Genomic DNA, 18,077 nt, shown 5'->3' with positions numbered 1-18,077 from the left:
ATGTTTGGTGTTTATATTCGTTCAATTATTACTAAATATTTTTTTTTTAATTTCTTAAGAGTTTAATTCTAATCTGAAACAAAATGTTTAGGAAAGAAATCCAACTTTTATTTTAAAGGAAGAAACTCTTGTACAGTTCTGCGCAAAAAGACAAATTTTTCATTAATTTAATCTGGCTTTAATATTTTTATATATTTTTTTTTTGTTTGGTTTAATATAGCTAACAATAGATACCGCAAATAAAGAATCGCTAAACTTTCAACTTGCAGCGTCATAACGAAAAGCGCTTTGAACTTGCCCGTTTCAAATTTTTTCGACCTTAAATTGATTTTAATTCAAGAACGATTCAATCAATTTTCATCAAATTTTCACATGTATAACTTCAGATAAACAATTACAGCATATTCATTGAAACTGATTTAATAGTACTGGAGATTTTTGATCCACAAAATTTTCAACATTGGCCTAGTATCTAATATTTTTTTCAATATAAAGTAATAAACGAATAAACAAAAAACTTATGATTTAGTTTCCTGATCGCCTTGATATACTTCCTGAATACCCTGATTTACTTACCTTGATATCCTGATTTGATTTGCCTTGATTTACTTGATTACCTTAATCTAATTACCTGAGATAAACCAAAAATTTTATTTTCAAAACAACAATAATTAAGATTATTTTATAATAATTAGCTTTTATTTTTAAAATATCAGTAATTATTATGATTGTTCTAATAGCCAATCAAAGATGTTCATAATAATCACTATTAGGAATTACACAAATCTGTACTCTTCTTCTGAGAGACTTAAAACTCTAAAACCTGAGAAACTAGGTACATGAATATTTACTTATTAAAATATTTTGCACCTTTGGTTTATTTTCAACTAGAATTCATCATTAGGTGCTCTGCAATATATCTAATGGTAGCTCTGTTTATCTTCATCCATTATTTTAGTTCTTTTTTTTATTCAAGTGTCTTTTATTAAGTGAGCTGCGGCTTAAATGTATTGTATTGTCTCTAAGAAGTTTAGCATGAGTAGTTTCGACGTCTGATCTAATTCTAGTTTTGTACTTCATCCGTAAGTAGTTGTACAGATACAAATACGAGAATACTAACAGATTTTCTTGTTTTATTATAGTTGCACTAAGATAATTTTTATTTATTTCAGTTTTGTATTTTCTTTTTAAGCTACATTTATCTTAGTAATACTTGTTTCTTTTTTTCACTTTTATTTTCGTATTTCTGTGTAATTTATCATGTTAAAAATGTTTCTTATCTTTTTGTACAGTCATCTCAGTCTATAAGTCTAATTTATGTTATTTAGTTTTACATAGTAAATCCTACTAATAGAATATCGCTTTAAGATATGTTCCAGTTATTGGAATGAAAAATATGAATGTAGTACTTCTAAATCGTTACAATACAAATCATATGCAGAATATTCTGTTATTGAAATGTCGTTTACAAGTATTATTCCGTTCTGTGGAAATACGAAATAATTTGTATAGATTTAGTTTATTTTTAGTTGGTTTTTTAAATGCTCCATTAATATAATGATGTTAATTAATTTGTAATAAAAGCTCATAATCTCATTAGGAATTCTATAATTTTTCGATGAAAATCAAAAATAATCTACAGATAATTTAAATTGTAATTCCGTACCTCAATTGCTATATTTATATTTGTGCGTGTATATGCGTTTTCTAATAAAAATATTTTCGTTAAGTGTGTTTTATATATTATTTTTAAACAAAAAAAAGTACAATTAGATCTCTTTACAACTTGGAGACGGTTATAAGGCCGATAGAAGAATATTTCCCAAAAAAAGAACCGATATTAGATATTAAAAAAATGCTATTTTTAATATGTATATAGAAACTCATTTTAACTACGTGTATGTGTTTAGTAATAAATTGAACAGAATAAATAAATAATTTAATACATCTAGCTGTGTGAAAATACTCGTAGCAGTAAAAATAAAATATGAACTCTAAGCAAACTAATATATCTTGCTCTTTTTTTCAGACAACTATTAAATCTAAGTGTTAAGTTATGTACAGTCAGATGGGTTATAATTTTTTTTTTTTTTTTTTGGACGCGGAATTGTCCCCGTAGTCTGATAGTGCAAGTATGAGGCGCAGAGGTTCGCTCCCTTTAGAGGCAACAGCCGCTCAAAGTAGTAGTCAACAGAGGGTGGTGCCTATCAAGAAATTAGAGGGCAAATGCAAGAAGAGACCACGCAAAGGGTCATCAGAAGAAGAGGAGGAGCTACCAGATACTTTGGGTAGCCTAATTTATCAACTGGGACACACGCTAGCTTCCCTAAAACAACATATGGGGGCTGGACTTAGCAAATACATTGGTACGCATGAGCAGGAGCTCAGAGCAATTTATGAAGGCCTGAACGCGCTAGCTGAAACGCCATCCACGGCAAACATGGTGACGCAAGCCACACAAACGGATCTGCCGATAACTGAAGATAGCATGGAACATATTCTTTCTAAGGATTTAGAAGATGGGGAGCTGTTAGAACTCCTACACAGAAGGTGTAGGATTCCTTGAGGAGTAAGCTAAATTTGGTGACAGAACTCCCTCCTGACAGGGAAACTACATGCAGTCTAAAAGACTTAAAGAAGATGGGAGAACAAGAACAAGGCCCCAAATTAGTAGCAGGAGACATTATCAGTCTCCTGATAATGGCTCATTATCAGGCTCCTAGTAGCAGGAGATGAATTTTCAGTCATTGGAGACGGCACTACAGAAAAACAGAGAAGTAACTATAAGATATGCTTCAACTCTGGGGTACCTGAGAGGGAAATCCTTGCTACATTGTTAAGAGCGGTCAGGAGGGTTATATCTCAAGTACCAGATGCTGCGTATATTTTGCCGGCAGGGAATATTGGAAATTACATGAAGAAGATCCTGTCCTATTTGTTAAGGAATAAGGAAACGCCAGTATACATATTGACGCTTCAAGGAGATTCAAGTGTAAGGTATGTGGGAGTGAATCATATACACATAAAGAAAGCTACACCACCAGCGGATCAAAGTCGTACAGTAATCGTCAAGGCTGAGGGTAAGACGTATGCGGAGCTACTTAGATCGATGAAGGGTGCGGTGACAAGTGAGGAGGCAAACGACGTAATAGCACTGCGCAAGGGCCGTAACGAAGAGTTACATGTTAGGATCGAGGGTGCAAAAAATGCAGAGGACTTTACCACATTACTTAGGGATAAGGCGGCGGATTTGCACGGTGATCTTAAAAGTAGAGCCACCAGAAGAGCTGTTGTCCACATCAGAGATGTAGAGTTTGAAACATCAGAACAGGAGGTGATGGCTGCAATAGCAAACAGGGTTGGTCCAAACGAAGAGTTTAAGATATCATCAATCAGAAGAGGCTTTGGCGAGACCAGGAACGTCACGGTTATAACCTCCTATAGATCAGCGTGCAAACTCGTAGAGCAAAGGCTCAGGATAGGCTGGATAAGTTGCCGAGCCTATATACGCGAGGTCGAAGACAGGTGCTATCGTTGCTGGGGGACAGGACATAGACGTCAGGACTGTAAGGGCCAGATAGGTTGGAACTCTGTTTCAATTGCGGCGGTCGAGGTCATAAGATTGCTGACTGTCGAGAACCGAAGCAATGCCTCGACTGCAGAAGCAGAGAACATAGGACTGGAGCTTGGCAATGCAAGAAAGACCAACATGTATAGAACATTATTTTCTAATGTGAGCAGGAGTATCCTCGTTCATGATATAATTGCACGAGTCGTCGTCGAGAGAGGAGTTGATTTCCTTGCAGTTGCCGAGCCGAATAGATAGATCTTCATGTAATTTCCAATATTCCCTGCCGGCAAAATATACGCAGCATCTGGCACCTGAGATATAACCCTCCTGACCGCTCTTAACAATGTAGCAAGGGGTTCCCTCTCAGGTACGCCAGAGTTGTAGCATATCTTATATTTACTTCTCTTTTTTTCTGTAGTGCTGACTGCACAAAAGTGTTTTTTGTTATAATATTCATACCAAAATTTAAAAACCTTTTTTACGAGTTTTCAATATCTCAAAAACTTGAGATTCAAAAAAAATTCAATTCATTTTTTTGGTGAATCACGTAATTAAAATTAAATATTCAATATTGTTAATTTTAAAAAAGTACCAATTAGATTAAATAATTTTAAAATTAAAATGACATTTTTATACAATAGATGTGCATTTCGGAATCTGATAACCGTTTTGAAAATAAACATTTTATCAGTGGATCAGCACAAAAACGTTACAGCCACTTTAAAAATCGTTTAATCAAACTCCTACTCGACAGTGTGGTAAATTAGGGTTAAATAAACCACACAATACAATACCAAATTTTAATCCCCGTTGGTAGTTTTTTAGATCTATTTAAACTTTTACTTTTTTGAAAATCTCCGGAAAAACCATCTTTTATTTATTTTCATTTCAATAAATACAAAACCGTAAACGGAATGGAATGGAATGCAAAGTTGGCGGGAGTTTAATTTCTCCCTACAAATCGCAGAACCTGGACAGAGTCCCTTGCTGCTGGATGATTCTAATCGGACGTGTTTTTTTTAAAAGGTTTATTTTAAATGGCGGGTGTAATTTTACAAGTTTTGTTTATTATTATTTAGTATTTTAAGGACAGATTTAATTGCATTCCAATCCGTTGTTAAACCAGCGTTATCGAACCCATTTTATGGGCCGACCGCGGAAGGCTAGGCTTATGAAACCTGTCCTCCCGACGTAATTCCCCTTCAGACCGTCTACTGAAGTCCTTTCGATGCTAACGCTTCATAGGCTAGCAGGAATACGCCACAACGGGGCACTAACTATCAGGAGGGAGCAATGTGACCCCTACTCCGGAGGAGTCGCAATTGCTGGTTTAATTTCATTTACTTGTAAGTGTTAAAAGAAAGGTTGTGTAGAAGTTCTTCATCCACTTCTGCTATGGCTGCCTTTCAGGACGCATCTCTGCTGGGCAAACGGTAAACGATAAGCAAGTGTTATTTTCCACATTTTAAGCAGAAAATTTATTCTGGTGTAATTCAATTTTTCACACTATTATTTTTACAAAAAAAAAATAAAACGGTAAATTCATTTGCCGTATTAAACGGCCCTTAATATATTTAATTTATGAATTTAGTAAAAGAAAGTGTAGAAATTAAAAAGCGTCGAAGAAGATAAATATTATTATGTATAAAAAAAATAATTAAGGATTTAGGATTTCTATATACAGTATATACTGGTATAAACGGAAAATTGACATTAATTGAGAAGTGTTTAAAATCAGTCATATTATATCGGTAAATACATCAACCAATGAAAAGAAATTATATAACGTTACATTATTTGTTCGTTAATTTTACTTCAAACATTGTTTAGCAGGTAAAAATGTAATTATTCGGGTTTATAAATATAATCGGAAAAAATAATTGCATTAACTGGTTTTAAATGTATTCAGAACTGGAATATATACGAATAGTTGTAAATTATTCATTTTTAGTTAGTAGAGTAATACTAGAACTTTGGTTAAATTGAAAATGTCATTTTACCAGAACAGTTTATTTCCTCTTTCATATAATTATTATTAACTTGTATTTTTCGTTCAACCTGTCATGAAGTTTAATTTTTGTTTGTTTGGTTAGGATGAAAAAGTGTTACATTTTCATTCTCTAAAAACAATTAAAATTTCAATTTTAGTTTTTAATCCTTGCCAAAGCAGTATTTTATGTAAATTTTCTCAATCTGGAAATTTCGTTATTCGCACCATTACATTTTTATATTTTATCGTATAAGTATATAAGTTAATTATACGAATATTATTCCATGACTTTAGTTTTTTTTAAATATGCCATTTTATATATATATATATAATGGCATATTTTAAAAATTATATAGTGATTCTCAAAAAAAAAATAATCATTCCATACCAGCATTACTAGGAAAAAAAGTGAAGTGTTTTGCGAATACCTTCTTATCACAGCCGAATATATGACGCACAACAATATTGTAAAAAACCGGTATAGCGAGCCTGAGTAACGGAATCCTACCAATTAATATGAAAGTAGTAGAAAATATAATAATTGGAGGAATCCAGAAAGGGACTAAAAAGAACCCTTTTAGTAAAGGTCCGCTTAGCAATCGTTTTTTTTTTTTGTAATACTACCTTTTGATACACAATGAACAGAATTTTTGTACCGCGAGAAGATTTCCATAACCAGGTTAAGGAATGCATGGAAACAAAAAGTTTCGGTTGATCGTTCTCAGCCTCGAGTTAGGTCCGGTCCGCCAGGTAAAGAAAACAGGATTATAATAAATACCTCTGGGAAGACCAGTTAAAGATCAGTTCAGCGAAGAGTTCTGCGAGATCAGTTCTGCGAACTAATCAAGCGAAACATTACGATGTCAGTTCCGCGAGGAGAGGCTGTGAGATGTGAATTCTGCGAACTAGTCCAGCGAGGAGAGTCTGCGATGTGAGTCTGCAAGGAGAGTGCGAGACGTCAGTCAACGAGAACATTCTGCGGGAAGCACAGTGAATGAGCGAATTTGCAGTGAATTATGTTCGATACGATTAAGATGACGCCACAAGTAATTCCAGTAAACAACAAATACTATCGGTGAATTACTGTAAAACTATAAGCGAAAGAAAGGGTAGGTTTATTTGTGGCATCAAAGGTATTTGCAGTGAACTTTGTATTTGGTTTAGTTATTGTGCTGTTGTTATTAACACAAGACTGGCGGTTGAAAGTGTTAAGACTAGCGGTTACGTAGCTTTTGTTAATGGGTCGGAATTCTGGTTTTCTATTTATCTACATAGAATAAATACAAACGATTAATTTAAACTCACTCTTGTGTGTAATCTCTGTTTATTATTACTATTGACATATTTGACTATTTGATGTGTAATATTATGATTGTTTACTGTTTTGATTATTTTATGGTTTTATGTTATGTATTATGTTACGTATTAATTGTTTGATTGTTGTCGCTTATTATTATTTTTATTATTACTACCATTGTAATTATTTTATGTTTTTAAAGCAATAAACTGTAATTATATAAACATTCTAAATTGTCAATCTCTCAATACCCTGATTGAACCGCGAACACGCGTCTGTATGCTAAACTTACCGATATTCAGTTCTATAAGCAACACTTTCATTCTGTTCTCAGTGTTTTTTTATTTCTTTTACCTTCTGCATTCTTAATATTTCTTTAGTAGTTTGCATGTTGGTTGCAGTTAATAGGAAGTTTTGTTGCGAAATAATGTCTCTATCTATTTGGGCACATTTATTAAACAAGAATCAAATTTATTTCTAGTAAATTAAAGAATAATTACACTATTATTTTTTTCCATAATTCTTAAATTTTTTGCCAAAGATAATTCCCATTATCTTTGTACAATATTATTCGTATTACAAGGCTGATTAGATCAATTTTAAAAAAATTGTACTATAATTGGATTCATTGCGTGATGGAGCATTAAAATAATAATCTAAAAAACCTTTTTTCTTTCTTTGTAGATCTCTTTTAATCTAATTTTCGTGATGCTATAAATTTATTAAAGAAAATTGATATTTAGATCACTGAAAGATATTTTCATAAACTAATGAAATGTAAAAAAATATAGGTATATTATTGCCTATTAATAATGTACACCTTTAAATTCGTACCTATTACAATCAAGAAACCTACTACACTTTTGTGTAGAGTAAAACCTTGCGTGTGGTTCATAATAACCAAGGGGAATTAACAAAGGGTTTCTCAGAATTACATAATGAATAGTAGGCTACAAGCTTTGCTAGTACAAAGGATTCGGATTCTAGGTATAAATTCTAAATCTTTATGTAAATTTATACGAACACTTTAGTCCTTTCTAGAATTCATTTTGTGTTATTATTTTTTTCTATATATGAATTTGAATGCATATATTGAAAAAAAAAGTTAAATCAATTAGGAAAATGGAACAACAATATTATGATTCAGTGGCCTTTACTGTATATTTTGTTTGAAACCAAACGATTTTAATAACTATTTTCACATATTTTCTTCTTTAATGAAATTATTTTCAATAATTCAGAAAATTTTCTTTTAAAATCCATTCTTCCCTTCGTAAATTGTATACTGATATTCTATCAGATGCAAATTCCAAACTTTCAAACGTTTAAAGCTTATAATTTAATTTTTAATTCAAAACTTTAAAAAAAATTATAATAGAATAGAAAATAAAAGAAAGTTAAAGATAAAATTTTTTATCTTTAATGATCCCTTTTGTAATCAAAGATAAAATTCAGTCCTTAAAGTAAATCAGTAGCAAAATCAAGCCTCACTTTTAATGAGTCAAAGAATTTTTTGTTACTCCTGTCTAAGGATACGAAAAGTTTATTTTAATAATCAATAACATTATTAATTTTTACTTCAGAAGACTAATCAAGTTTTAAGGATATTAAGAGAACAGAAGTAACATAAAATCAGTTAGGAAGATTTGAGACAGAAATAGAGCATAAAGTCTAAAAAGTCTAAAAAGTATTGAGCCTTTTGCGGAGGTGATAGCTTTAGCGTATTCTGTCAAAAATCGAGGAAGATAGGTATATAAGAAATCATAATATCGCCAGTGACCTAATTCATCACCAAACAGGATTTGGAGAAAACTAGCTACAAAAAGAAACTCAACGTTTGGATGCCATATGATCTGAATCAGAAAAATTTACTCGATCGAATTTCTACTTGAGAATCTCTATTGAAACATAACAAAATCAAGCGATTTCTTAAGCGGTTGATCACGACTGATGAAAAGTGGATAATCTACGACAACATTGTGCAAAAAATATCGTGATCAAAGCTAGTAGAAGCTCCAGAGTTTGGAGAAGCCCACACTGACGCCCAAGAAGATTACTCTATGCGTATATGATGGGATTGGAAGGGCATCGAGCATTACGAGCTTCTGCTGCCAGATCGAACGATAGACTGGACCTGTACTGTCTATAATTACACCTATTGCACCTAGCTATTTAAAATAAATGGCCTGAACTGATTAACAGAAAGGGTGTCGACCACGCTGACAACGCCGAACCGCAAACATCTTTATTGACCCGTTAGAAACTGACAGAAAATATGACTGGGAGGTATGATTGTATCCACCGTATAGCCCGGACCTGGCACCGCAGACTATCATTTCTTTCCGTATCAACAGAATTCCCCGAAGAGTGTTAAATTAATTTCGAAAGGGGCCTGTGAAAACCACGTGTCACAATTTTGATCAAAAACTACAGAAGTTCTGTAATGACGAGATATGGTGTTACCGGGAAAATTGCAGAACGTCACGAAAAAAATTATGTATATGTGGTTTCATTATGCTATTTTCTAATAAAAAAAAAAATGTATTCTCAATTTTGGTGGCATCCAAATGCTGAATAATTTTTAGACAAGCTTCATAAATTTGGTTATAATCCTGGGTTGGTTTTAGTCTGTTTTTCTTCTCGTACAGAAAAAAGATGATCGGGTCTCTTTTAACAATTTAAAATGAATTCTAATGTAAATGAAAATCTTGGAATTTTAAAACACTCGTTGGTTAATTATTAACTATGACTATCAATAGAGAAAGTGGCGTAAATCGGGTAAAAATTTACCATAATTTTGCAGTTAACAAATGTAGTATGTATAGGGAATATTATAAAATAATGGTTGAATTAAATAAAGAACAATTATAAAAACGTAGTAAATACATAGTTTGAGAAAAGTTGCATAAGAAAGCACGGGTGTAGCGGGATAATTAAACGACGCTAAAATGAATCTATATACACTTTTGGTTTCACTTAGTACGAAACAGGGTAAGCATAGTTTTCCTAATACCCTTGCTTTTTTTTTATTGCGTTGAATAAAAAAACAGATTTCGGCGAATATGCTAATTAAGAATTTCTAAGATATACAACGATTTCCTACTTGTTTCAGTATTTCTCTTTAAATCTTCCGTAGAAAATAAAACGCAAAATCTTGTTTTCGTATTTCAAAATTATAATTTAGAAATAATCTTGAAACCTTAATAGCATTCTATAAAAGATAAAAACTAAAAAATCTCACAATTATTTATTCCCGCTCACAGATAGCATTTAAAATTTACTTGCCTACACAAATTTCAAGCTGATTATTATATACAAAATGTTTTCATCAGCTAATAAAAATAAATAATTAAAAAAAACAAACATAAAAATTCAGTATTTTCCTCTGAGTAGATCAGGTATTTCAGTCAATGTTATACAAACATATAAATTTGTACTACCTTAACCCATTAAGTTTCTCATTTTCCACGTAACGTGAAATTTTGCATAATTTTTGTAACCGATTCTTTAGAATAATTTAAAAAATGTATTTTTTACTAGTCATAAAAGGGATAAAAGATGGATGCTTTAGGAAAAAAATTGAAATTTTTCCCTTACAAAGACGGGATTTTTAGTTAATTTTATGTAAGCTTAGAAGATCCATAAATTATAGTTATAAATAAACTTCTTTCATAAAATCTGTATGAAGGTGTATAAGTTATAAAAGTAGAGAAGCAGAAATAGTTCACATAAGATTTTAAATTTAGTATTATAATTTCTATATCTCGTTAAATCTCCATGATATTCATTTTACTAACGACCAAAACAGCAATTCACATAACTTATACAGCTATAGGTGTTAAAATGAAAGCTCATTTCTTGTTAGTCATTATTTACCAGCGAACAAAACTGGTTGCTGCTTTATGCGGTATTTTATTATATACTTTTTTCATTAAAGTTTTTATTAAAAATAAAATATAATTAATTTTTTGTTACGTACTGAACTAGTTTTTTTTTAATTTGTTATTTATTTAAATTTTTCTCAATTTAAAATTAAAATAGTCATTCTTATTATTTGTTATTTTTCCTTTTCAGGTATTGTTTATTTACCTTTTGTTTCGTCAATTTCTTTTTTCTTAGCTTCTTTCTTGCCAAAGTCCATACTTTTATGATATATAATAAATTTTATGATTTTAAGATTAGTTTAATATTTATTACTTCATAACTTCACTTTATAAATCAAAAGAAATGTTAAAAAAAATTTTAAATCATGCTTTTCTTCAAAAAAGATTATATAAAAACAGAAGCAAAAATTACAAAAAAAAAAATAAATAAATAAAAAACAACAAAATACAATTCTTACTTAAAATTAAATTAATTTTGTTTTCAAAAAATTTAGTTTGAAAAAATTTCTTTCAAAAATAATTACTTTAAAATATAGGTTTTCTATGCATAACTAAAAAGAAAAGTGTGAAGCGCGCTCTAATCAAAAAGTCGTTGTATGAGTATTTTTTTGTTATGTATTTGTGTATCGTATATGTAATTTTTTTTAAATAATTTTCTGAAAAGAAAATACTTTTTAGTAGAAATAGTTTTTTTTTACTTATTTATTTTTTTTTTAAGAAAAATATGTCTTAATTTTTTTTATTTTCTACTTTTTAGACATCATATTTGAACAAATGAAATTCTCTAAATTTATAAAATCTCTTCGTAAAGAGCTAATTTTATCACTATTTTTATTATTATTATTTTTTTTTTAATAGTAAAAGTATTTAAACTGACAAATAATTTAATACTTTATTTGTTTCAATTTTTTAATAGACAAAAAAATATTTATATACAGTTTTATTCTATATTATAACCTTGAGACTTAGTTTCCATTATTTTAAATGATACCATTTATTTATAACTAAATCAGATGATTAGCGTAGATAAATTTTAGAAGGTTACACTAGTTATATTAAAATCGCTTCAACAGCCACCTGATATATCCGTAGTGAATCGACAGTCAAAATTAATTGGATCGATAGCTACATATTATCGATTCAGCTCCCTATTACATAGAGATATTCAGATATATTTATAACAGAAACACGTAATTGAAGTTAAAAGTGTAATATTGCATTATCACCCGACTTACGTCGATGTGTAAAATTTCACCATTGTATGACGTCGGGAAATGAGTATTAATTAAAGTTGCAAGATTTGAGAACACGATTGAAGAATTGTAAGTTAAGGAAAGGTATAAAATAATTTAAATTTAGATTTGCTATTTATCTTTAACCTATCCCGTACATCCACTTTCATCGGTATTCTAATTGATTTAGAAATCGACATTTTGATTTTCAGTCTATAATTATACCACACCGCATTTTTATGATATATGCGGTGTGGTATAATTAGTGATTTCTTCTTATAACGGGGAAAACCCAAAAATTTCAGTTAGAAAATTAATTATTTTGGTTACTGGTTAAAATAAGTTGTACTTATTTACCAAACCCTTCATAGCCTTCCTAAAATTATCAAACTCTGATAATTACATTTGTTCATTTTTTCAACTGCTTCGCTTTTTTCATCATCTAATAAACAAAGCAGTCCTACAGCGGTACTGTTGGCTAGACAAAATGTAGCAGGAAGTAACCAAGTCTCATCCTCGTTAGAAACATCATCGTCAATTGATGATTGCATTATACTTTATATTTTTACAAAAGATAAGAGTAAAGAATTCACTTATGGAAAACTTATCATCCAGGTTTAGTTTTTACAAAAATCGGATAAGGAACAACACCCCTAGATAAGTCTGTAGGTTAGGAATAACTGTACCTTCAGCTATTTTCTAGCAAACCACGCATATATCAAGGATACACCACGTACACTGATCCATGCGTTCTTAGTAAAAATGTAATGATCTTTTAGAATACTAACGGTAAAGAAGTGGTCATAATTTAAAGAAAAACTGTTAGTAATGAAAAAGACAAGTTCTATTCTATCCATAGCTTATAAAGATAATTAATCACATCCAGATGAATGTTTTAGGGTCTCCTCCAGCTTGTGAGCATAAATCTTGCTCACAATCCCTTGGGAAGTTTAAGTACATTTTTATCTTCTTTCTGGATAGGAGCATCACTTAATTGGTCAGCATTATAGCATTACTAGCTAAAATAAAGTTCCTTCTTCAGATACAAAACTTAATTTCAGTAAAAGAAACCCTATTTTCTTCCAGACTCAGGATCAAGTTTAAAAATATAATAGGTTCAGGATTTTTTACAAAAAGAATCTTCACCTTTCTCCAAAATCATGAGGTGTTAGGAAGTAAACGACAATTTTCAATCACATATCGAGCACATCACACCTTTCCATATTTAAGCAACATCCTCTCAGAAGTAAATTTATTTATAAATAGAAAAATTCCACTAATCGTTGAAATTACATTTGCAGAGGTATGCGACTAAAGAAACTGTAAATTTAGATATTAACTATTAATTTTTATGGTAGAATAATAGAAATTCAAATTTTTATTTGAAAATTTCCTAATATTTTTCATATTTCATCCACAAATAAGCACTGAGCTTATGTAGCGAACTATTCAAACAAAGAAAATAAAACAATTTTTTTTTTCTGCGTTATGTAGAAGTTTTTTACCCAACAAATATTTTATGTGCAACTACTAAAATATGTAATTACTTAAAAGCTACTGTAATATTTCTGACAACCTCGAGAAAAGGCATTATTTATTTAACTTCCTAAAAATATATTTTTCAGACTTGTACATTTGATTGAATTTATAATGTACAGTTAAAATATGCCACAGTTTCTCAACGAAAGGTTTAAAAGAGAATGTTTGTCAGTTTCCAGAAAATTCTTAAATTTGATCATTTTTGGAGGTTTACAAATCTTATTGCAAGTAAATGTTTTCTTTTGATATCAAATCGGGACCACTAGGTGGGATTTTGAAGAAGGTAAAAAATTGATTATTCATTGAAAATTAAGAATAAGCTTGATCAAGTTCTGAACTTTTTATTAATTCTTTAATTATTTCATTTTAAATTGTAATTGTATTTATACGCGATTTTTCTACTTTGTATATTTCATTAATAAACGATATTCCAAGTTTACCAGAGAAAAACCAGAGAAAAATGGTTTAACTATTAACATTTCTTTGGTGTCGTTGAATTTTAATTTTAATCATCGTATAAGTAAATTGAAGTACAAAAATCGTAATTTGTTACGAAATTTTATTTTCTTCTTTTAAGAGTATAATTCAACATATTCGGTATACGAATAAATTAATAGAGAAAATTGAAAACCTGGTATTTTCCAGGGTTTTTCTCAGTTGTATGTATTTATAATGAATTAATAATTATTAAATGAGTAATTATTTTGTATAAAATAAAATTCAATGGGGAAATTCATATTACTACACTTTTTGATCATGTTAATTTGTAAATTAATGAAATGGTATTGCAATTAGTCTGTGATTAAATACCATTACAATTGTCATTGATTAATTAAATTTCCATTCATATATGCATGTAATTCTACACTTCTCTTTAATTCTGATATCTCTGATATTCTTTGGGTCAGTTTTGAAAAAATACCTGATGAGTTTTTACTTCCTTGTACGAAATAAAGGAATTATTGTAATTGGAAAAAAATTCGGTTTTCAGATTTCAATTTTGAACTTTTTCTTAACTGCAGTTACAAGCCCTCATTGAGAACTTTTCAACGATATGTCATAAGTAGTACTTTATTTTCATTGGTTCCAGAATTATAGTCAAATAAAATTATAATTAATTAAATATTTGGTTTTACAAGGGGAAGGCACATCGGTTCAAATCGGACTTCATCTCTTTTTTCCTTTTTTTTAATTTTTTTATTTTATTTTAAATATATTGACTTTTTTAATAATTATTAACATCTGATTATAAAAAAAAGTTTATAATAAATAATATTTCAGTAATAAAAATAAAAAAAGTGTAAAAAATATCAGAAGTTATTAATGAAATAAAATTTTATGTACTTTTAAAAACATTGGTATATGTCATTTAATTGACTTACAAGGAAGTTATGTGGTGTCCACATCATATTTTTTTTTTTGTAATCAAAGAAAAAAGTATTTTGTTCATTATATAAATACTTAAAATTTTATTTAGTTACAAAAATATTCTTTATTATTATTATTATTATTATTATTTAATTTTTATTTCTTAATATGCACGTTGCAATCTTTTCAACTAGTAAACAGTAAGCAATAACCTGCATGCCCCCCATGCCCCAATGAGACGAGGATTACATGTAAATGAGGTGTAGTTTTTTACAGACTCAAACGGACCATTCCTGATACGTGTGGTTTATTGAACCCCAACGACCAAAGTACACCAGTACCCATTGTTTAGCATTCAAATCCGAATAAAAGCAACTAGCTTTTATTAGGACGCGAAACTCAGAACTTTCGATTTTGAAAACCATCTGTTAAACAACTGATTTGCGACGAGTTGACTACTAGATCAGCTCGGTGGGCTAATATAATTCTTTTTAAATCAGATATGGACACCACGTTACTTCCTTGTATGCCTATTAAATTACATATTTTACATTTTTTTTATAATCAGAGGTTAATTAATAAATCAATATATTTAAATTAAAAAAAAGGAAATGAAGTCGGATTCGAACCGATGTGCCTTTCCCTTGTGCGACCAAATATTTCATAATTAAAATTTTATTAAGTTATAACTCTGGAACCAATGAAAATAAGTACCACTTATGATATATTTTTGAAAAACTCTCAATGAGGGCTGATTACTGTAATTAATAAAAAGTCCAAAATCCAAAGAAATTGGATTTTACGGAATTTTTTGAACACTTTTCGTCTAGTCGATTGAAATCAAAAAGGGAGGTGCACAACTAAATGTTACAACAATCCTAAATCCAAAATTTCAATATCCTAATCGTTTCTGAGTTATGCTACTCGTTTTTCAGTTACGCGAAATACATCCGTATGTACAGACGTCACGCCAAACTAGTTTAAATGGATTCAGGAATGGTCAAAATAGATATTTCCGTTGAAATCTGAAAACCGAATTTGTTTCGAATACAATACTTCCTTAACTTCGTACAAGGAAGTAAAAAAGAAGGTTTTAAACTATCTTTATAAAAGTTTATTCTTACAAAAATTATAAATTTTCTTTAAAATAAATTTAAAAAGTTAAGTTTAAAAACTTCTTTAAAATAGTTTTTTAAACTACCTTCATAAAAAAATATGAAAAATTGAGACAGAATAGTTGTTTAACTATTGTTGGCTATATTTTTTTAAAAATAAAACCTGCAGTTTTGGCAGTTTTGTGGATTATTACAGTGTACTGAAAACAACCTTGCCTTAACATTTCACGAGGAAAATATAATTTGTGTTATTTACGTACATAGACTGTAATTAATATATAAAGTATACGTGAAATAGTAGATTTATATAAATATATATTTTGTAATTTATTAAAATTTATAATAACCAAAAAAATATATAATATTATGCGAGATTGGACAAAAAAGTGCAGGTCAATTACTAAGATTAGTATTAACATGAATCTCAATTGCCTTGCATTTGCCGATGACCTTGCTCTACTTGCAAACAACGTGGAAGCAGCTCAAACATAAATCAAAGAACTAGGAAAATAGCAGCGAAGATTGGATTACTGATCTCATTCGAGAAAACAGAATATATCCCCACTTTTAAAATAGAATCCCCAGTCCTGCAACTAAATAATAACAATAAATTAAAAATCGTCGACAAATTTAAATACCTTGGTGAAATAATAACTTCGTTTATTAAAGAAAAAAACAACAATTGCGAAAAGTACAATCAAATTTAAAAATGCTTAAGGATTAACATGGTCCACATACAAAAAGAAAATCAACATCCACTAAACTTAGACATTATAATGCAGTTGTAAAACCTGAAGCCACATATGTCTGTAAAACCCTATTCAATCTAAACTCTAAATAGGTAAACTATAAACTTCAAATAATTGATAGAAGAATTCTCAGAACATTCTAAACAATAAACTTCAGATGCAAGGAAATTCAGGTGGATAATTCCCAACAAGATTTTTTATACTATGTCAGAATCAATCATCGATATCATAAGAAACCGTAATACATATTAAGGAAGATATATACATATTAAGAATACATATTAAGGATGCCAGAGAACAGACTCATGAAAGAAATAAATCTTCAATAAAATCAAGGATTACAAAGTGAAGAACAGTTACAATTCTAAAATCTAAAAGACCTTAAGATCATGGAAGAAATGATTCTTAGAAGAGAAGACAAGAGAATCCTATAGGAAAATCCATCACAATCCCCCTAAAAAAGAAAATGTATTATACATAACTACACAAAATAAATAAGGGTTCTATGGATGAAAAAACGTATGAAAAAATATTTGGAGCAAAAGAAGAAGCAAACTGCTTATTCTCGAACACGTTCTTCAAGGATTTTCATATAATGGATTAATTAATGTGCTCCTCAGTGAGCGTAACATTACTAACAAATATAATAAATTTAATTTAATTAATACAGAGATTTTTTAAATTAAAAATTATATATTTATAAAATATCAATAACATTAATTTTTTGCGTAATTTGAGTTAATTAATTACATTTTTGATGTAAATAATCTTCATGTGGTGTAACATAATGACTGTTATTTATTATAATATAATTGGTGGAGGCCAAAATTACTTCATAATTTGTTGCCGTCAGTTATATTGTTATTTTGTAATTAATGAATATTTTTTGTTAGTAATATGTTTCTCTCTTCTAGTTTTAAACGAAATAATTTAAATAAAATAAATTACAATTTGTGTTAATTTTTTTTCTCTTTTTTCAGTATAATAGAATGTGTATCAATTTTCATCATGATTAATTAATGGTTGTTTTTTTTCAAATTATAGTCAGAAATTGTTTAATACCTTGATTTATTTTTAGAAACCATATAACATCAAAAAATATTTTTTATTTTCTGGATTTTTATTATTATTGTTTTTTACGCGTAGATTCATGTTATTCACATTTACTTTTTGTTATTTGTGTGTATATATTAATGTTATGTGTATTTAAGTGTTCTGTGTTGCCTGTGTTGAATGTACAATATACCAAGGCTTAAATTGTTGTTCTGTTGTGCAAAATAAAATAAAATTCAAAAAATATTATTATTATTACTATTATTTTCTTTATTGCAG

General features: G+C 29.4%; 1 protein-coding gene across 1 annotated transcript in view; it reads left to right on the top strand.

Annotated features, from left to right (window-relative positions):
* The window catches only part of LOC142324840 (nephrin-like), a gene marked incomplete at its 5' end in the record, with an annotated part of 931,197 nt that overhangs the window by 586,234 nt on the left and 326,886 nt on the right, over window positions 1–18,077 (top strand). The window lies entirely within an intron of this gene.

The sequence above is a fragment of the Lycorma delicatula genome, chromosome 5, assembly GCF_047948215.1.
Source record: "Lycorma delicatula isolate Av1 chromosome 5, ASM4794821v1, whole genome shotgun sequence".
Taxonomy (NCBI): domain Eukaryota; kingdom Metazoa; phylum Arthropoda; class Insecta; order Hemiptera; family Fulgoridae; genus Lycorma; species Lycorma delicatula.
The sequence above is the reverse complement of the archived record's forward strand: the minus strand, read 5'-3'. Positions and strand labels throughout refer to the sequence as shown.